Consider the following 6,437-nt stretch of genomic DNA (forward strand, 5'->3'; position numbering starts at 1 on the left):
ATTACTGATATTACTGATGTGTAATATGGAGTGAGGTAAATGAGTGCTTCTGTAAATATTTTTGACTTTTGATTTATGCAGCATTTCAAATAATCAAAAAGCAAAATAAAATTAATAAAGATAGGGGAAAATTAAAATGCTTTTTTTGTGTGGTACCGGAACTTGAACTCAGGGCCTATACCTTGAGCCACTCCACCAGCCCTTTCTTGTGAAGGGTTTTTCGAGAAAGGGTCTCTTGAACTATTTGGCTGGTTTGACTTCAAATTGTGATCCTCCTGACCTCTGCCTTCTGAGTAGCTAGGATTACAGGCGTGCATCACCAGTGCCAGGCCTTAAAATTGTTTTTTTAAAAAGACTTACTTAGATAATTTCACAGCTGAATTCTATCAAAATATGAAGCAACAATGAATCCATTGCCATTTAAAGTGGTCCAGAGCATAAACTAAGAAGAAAAGTTTCTAAATTCTGTTCACAGAGCATAATACTAGTACCTGATAAATGGAACACACAAAAAGAAATAGAGAACACATTCAATTGTGCATTTAATACACTAAATCATCATACCTTCACATGCCAAAAAAGCATTTGATAAGACTCGGGATACATTTATTTAATGGGAGGGGACAGACAGGCAATTCCTTGATACTAGAATAAGAATATATACACCCTAATGATGTAGGTATACTTATGTAGGATTATAAGTGTGAGCTTCTGGTGCCTGGCAGCACCTACACAAATTGGTGGTAGCCATGATTTGGAACTGCAAAAGCAAACAAAATAAGAAACACCTGAAAATATTCCTCTAAAAAGGAATGAGTCAGCAAAAGATGACATTAGTTCTCTGAAATCTCCTCAGGCTCTTAAAAATTACTAATAAGATCACAAAACATAAGCAGAAGTTATAAATTAGTAAGTGGAGCACTAATTTTAGAAATGGAATGCAAAATTGCATAAGATCAATACTTCAACTGAATAAAATGTTAAGTAAAAGATAAAATGGATTAAAAAACAAAATCTTAAAATTGTAAGCATTGTGGATGCCTGTGAAATTATGAATGAGTCACTTTTATTGACAAATTTTTAAAAGTTAGCAACACAAATGTGGGAGGAAATAACAAGAAGTCAAAATTTAAAATAAACCAAGATATACATCAGAATTGCTCTCTGAAGCAGCACTCTCTTATTTTTAAAGAAATAGTAGCAAAATAAACATAACATAAAATTTACTATCTTAACAATTTTTTAAAGTTTTCTTATTGTTGATCTGGGTGGGGGTACATTTACAAAAGTACTTACAATATATCAAATATATCATAATTGAATTTGTCCGTTAACCCCCTCCACCCCCCATTCCTGGAATAGTTTCAACAGATCTCATATTTCCATATACCTACATGTGTACCCAGTATTTGCACCATTTCACCCTCCCACACCCTTTCCCCACCTCCTTCCCCCTCCCACTGGTACCAAACCCCCACCACCACCACAGGATCTGTTTTGCCCTCCTGTTCTCCAATTTTGTAAAGGAAAACAATGGCATTTTTAAGATAGCTACATAAGAAGTTTCCTGGTGACATTTCCATGTATATATGTATTATAACCTGAATTGATTCATCTCCTCTATTTTTCTTCTTTCTACTTTAGTCTCTTTCTTATGGTGGTTTCAACAGGTTCTATCTCAACAATTTTAAGTGTATCACTCAGTAGTAGTAAGTACATTCACATGACTGTGCAGCCATCACTAACATTGGTCTCCAGAACTCTTTCATCTTACAAAACTGAAACCCTACCTATTAAACACTGGCTCCCAATTCCCTCCCCCTACTCCTTAGCAACTGCCGTTCTGCTTACTAACTGTATAAATACAGTGACTCGCGAAGCCTCATGTAAGTAGAACCACACAGCATTTCTCTTTTTGTGACTGGCTTATTTCACTGAGCATAATGTCCACAGGATTTGTGCATGTTGTGTGGGTCACAGTCCCCTTTCTTGCTAGGGCTGGACAATATTTCCTTGTATGTATGTAGCCACATTTTGTTTATCCACCAATGAATACTTGGTTGCTTCCACATTTTGGCTGCTATGAACATGGGTATGCTTATCTGATTTTTAAACAGGGCTCTGCCTCCAAGCAAATTCTCTCAAGAAACTAAGAAGTGCCCAGATACTGGAAAGAACCCAGAAGAGCTGCAAATAAGTATGACAAAATGGTCCCAGCTGATAAATCCAAGACAAACACACATGGTTGTCTCCTTCTGTCTACATATTTTAAATATTTCATGAACAAAACACGTAAAACAAAATTTAAGGCTTGATGTGATATACAGTGACCAGCACAAAGCCTATGCAGTGGGAAAACACCCCTCATCCCTTCCACACCCTGTCCTGCACAGCATGCTGTGGAAGACCTCAGCCTATGTCATACCCACCTGTCACCTTCTGCCCTGGCCACTATTTTTAACCTGTGACCATATTTACTTCTTGCTGCTGAAGTAAATGGTGGGGCTTTTGCTAGAACCAGCCATAAGTAGAGTGAGTAATTCTCTGAGGATGGTGGGAGTGATGGAATCCATCTACAGAAGGAACTCCGGGGACCAGAAAGAAAAGAAACAGAGTTCACAGCTGCAGCCACTAGTTACCCATTTCCCTCCGTTATGTTATCTATCCTGTCTATGCACAACTGCAAGACCCAGACACAGGCGCTTGGCCCAGAGTCTTTGGGGCTACTTGATGGTATCTCTGACCAAGGAAAACAGTCACCACCAGCAATCCCACACACAGCCTACTATAATGGGAATATTCTAATAGGTCTGTGATACGGGGAGTGGAGGGGGTATCTGTTAGTGACTTCATCGCTTTGATGGAATGAAGACCCTGGGCTTACAGTTCTCCAGGACTATGGGAAGCCCCAAGAATGGGAGCTGAGGTAAGTGCCAGAGATGCTGAGAAACTCCCCTGTACCCTCTACTGAGCACGTCCCTTGTCCTTGTTTCCTTGCTTTGGTGCTCTTCTCAGTAAGACTCCTAGTCCACAAAAATAAGAGAGCAGCACACAGGTGATGTGTGATTAGCTATTATTCCCAGTGTTTCTATACCTCTGCAGAAATCAGGAGTTTGAACCTCTGCACTCCATTTGCCCTCCTGGTCCCTCTGATTCTCTCACTGCAAAACCCATGTTGCTGTTGCGTCCTGTACTAATCAACACCACCACCACCCTCATCATCTGTTCATTGTTGCTATCTACTGCAGACAGGATCTGAGAGCTCAAACTCCATGAGCCCGAACTGATTAACACCACTGGCTCAGGTGTCAGACTGCCTGGGTTTGAAGGTATGCTGTATAATTTGATAGCTGTATGACTCTGGGCAGAAACTTAAGAAATTTTCATTTTCTTAAGTCTGTTTTCGCATCAGTAAAATGTTAATAATAATCATACTTACCGTATAGAATTGTTGTGATTGGTTATTAAATGAAATAGTATATATAAGAGGACTTAGAACAATGCTTAGTGTATAATAAGCCTTATATTAGCATCAGTTGCTGTTTTAATTATATAGAACAGTATATTTATGTTAGAAGTTTCAAACATGTTCTCTTAGCACTAAATCTAGATCTCCTAAAATACGGATCTGGATATCAAATCTTCCCTGGAGAAAGTGATATAAATTAAGAACAGCAATAAATGATTTCTCCTTAAGAGACCCTGCCTCTTCTATTATTCCATATTTGTATGTAGGAGTGAAGTGCTTACTGGTTTTCATACACATTCAGGTACTCCCAAAGCCTAAAAGAAAAGATTTGAGAACTAATTTCAGCAAAGTTTCTTGCCCTAGGATTTTTAAATTATTTTTTACCCTGAAGTTCAAGATCATTTAGCTGTTTGAAGACAGATGTCAGCCTAACATTTCTCTGACTTTTTCAATCATCCGATTTGGCAATTCTTCCTTAAGGAAGCCAAATACCTCGTTTTTTTTTTTTTTCCAATAATAATGTTAGGAAATAGTGATGCTAGCTTCCTCCTTAATTCTTCACTTTGTATAGTACTGCTAAGAATATCAGAACAAACCTGTTATCAGACTTTTAACTTCTAAAAATAGAATGACCCAGGATCTCTGTTACTCCTTCCATGCTTGGTAAAGAATAGTTTGGTCCAATATTAGAAAATACTGTAATGAGTCTTGTAAGGAAAAATTTAGAGACGATAAGCGTGACCCAGATCTTGATTCTGGTACTGGTTACATAACTAACTTTTGTCAAAACATGGACTTGTATAACTAAAAGGGTCAACTTAAAATTTTATTCTATATAAATTATCCCATAATAAAACTAATTTTAAAAACCTCACAGAACAGTTTTGTTTTTTTTTTTAATAAACTGGGGTTTGAACTCAGGACCTTTGAGAAGCACTCTACCACTTACCTCCAGTTCTCCTCTCTCCTCTCTCCTCTCTCTCTCTCTCTCTCTCTCTCTCTCTCTCTCTCTCTCTCTCGTTATTTTTCAAATAAGGGCTCACATTTTTGCCAGGGCCAGTCTGGACCGTGACCCTCCTGTTCACACCTCCCTCGTGGCCGGGAGGACAGGTGCGCACCCGATACCCAGCTTGTTAGCTGAGATGGAGTAGCTAACTTTTGGTCCAGGCTGGCCTTGAACCACGGTCTTCTCGGTTCCCGCCTCGCCAGTGGCTGGGATGGAGGCGCGAGCCACAGCGCCGACGCATCCAATGGTACAGAGTTCATCCTAGGCCCCCGCGGCGCGGTGCTCGGCGCCAGGTTCCGGGCGACGGCGACGGCCACAGCGGGCCATGGGGCCGCGGCGCGATGGCCAGCTACGCGCGCCGCCCGGATTCGCCCCCGCTGGCCCGGACCGACGATTTTGGCCGTGGGAAGGGAAAATGTACCCCGCAGAGGCCGTCAGGAGCGCACGAGCCTCGTTTTGGAGATGAGCAACTTGAAGACCTTGAAGAGGCAAATCCATTCCCCTTTAAAGAGTTTCTGAAAACCAAGAACCTTGGTCTCTCGAGAGAGGACACGACTCACCGCAGAATTTACCCCCCCCCGAAGGAAGTCTCAAGACACCCCCTGGGGCTGGATCACAACTGCCCCGCTCCCCGGACGCTGGGGTACGGCCTGGACTTTCAGCAGCCATTTTTCAAAGACCCGACAGGAGCTGGCGACCTCCTGGACAAGGAAGAGGACAACGATGGCGGATGGAACGGAGCCTACCTGCCAACCGCCATGGAGCAGACTCACTCGTCCCGGGCCACAGCCAGCACATCGGCCTGTGGCATCGCGCCTTTCATTTTTCTCCACCCTGTTGGAACACTGGGGTCCAGGTCTCTGACCCCCTGGACACTGAGTGACAAGGACTCTCAGATAAGTTACGAAGCATTGAAAGATGAAAATTCTAAGCTAAGAAGAAAGCTGAATGAGGTTCAGAGCTTCTCCGAAACGCAAACGGAAATGGTGAGGACCCTGGAGCAGAAGTTGGAGGCAAGGATGATGAAGGAGAGTGACTTCCTTGATCTGGAGTCTGTGGTCCAGCAAGTACAGCAGAACCTCGAGCTGATGACCAAACATGCTGTAAAGGCAGAAAATCATGCCATAAAGCTCAAACAGGAAATAAACTTGCTCCAGTCCCAGGTCTCCAACTTCAAGCGAGAGAATGAAGCCCTGCTGTCAGGCCAGGACGCCAGCCTGACGGTGGTGAAAAGGAATACCGACGTGGCCTTGCAGAACCTCCATGTGGTCATGAACAGTGCACACACATTCATAAAGCAGCTGATTTCAGGAGCAGAAACATTGAATCTTGTTGCTGAGATCCTTAAATCTATAGACAGAATTTCTGAAATTAAAGACCAGGGGGAGAACCCTTGAAAACCACTAACTGCTTCTAGCTCCTGGGTGTGCACCGAGGTCATCACTGAGTTGTGTGAACATGTTTCCCTAGCTATGCTGTCTTTGTCTAAAGTGTTTATCATGACCTACCAATTTCATGACCTAACACAGTGTTATTGGCTACCAGTAATAGAAGCTCCTGTCTGTGAGCTGTACCTTTGGTTTGTGTGCAGTCCTTGGGGGAATTTATAGATGCGATATAGACACAATAATCCATTGGAAGAAATTTTTATAAAATCCAGAAAATTTTTAAATTATTACACATGAAGACAGCACTTCTGTAAGAAGTGTTTCCCATTATCATCTCAGAACATTAACTGTACAATAAGTTCATTGCTCACCCTCCATTTTGTAAGCAGAATGAACACTAAGTGAGCTGTTGCAGAAATGAGGGATTCTTGCCTTTGTGCTTTGTGCTGTCGCTCAGTTCCCTGCAGGCTGATGGCTCCCGGGTGGGGTGGGGGGACGGGGAGCAGCTCCTGCTCAGCTGCTGCCTTCCCACCAGGACTGCAGGGACTGAGGTCATGACATTCCACTTACCACT

General features: G+C 42.4%; 1 pseudogene; it reads left to right on the top strand.

Moving 5' to 3' along the window:
• Positions 1 to 4,816: 4,816 nt before the first annotated feature.
• Positions 4,817 to 5,872, top strand: LOC141422713 (endosome-associated-trafficking regulator 1 pseudogene; annotated as a pseudogene).
• Positions 5,873 to 6,437: the final 565 nt, after the last annotated feature.

Source organism: Castor canadensis, chromosome 4, assembly GCF_047511655.1.
Source record: "Castor canadensis chromosome 4, mCasCan1.hap1v2, whole genome shotgun sequence".
Lineage (NCBI taxonomy): Eukaryota > Metazoa > Chordata > Mammalia > Rodentia > Castoridae > Castor > Castor canadensis.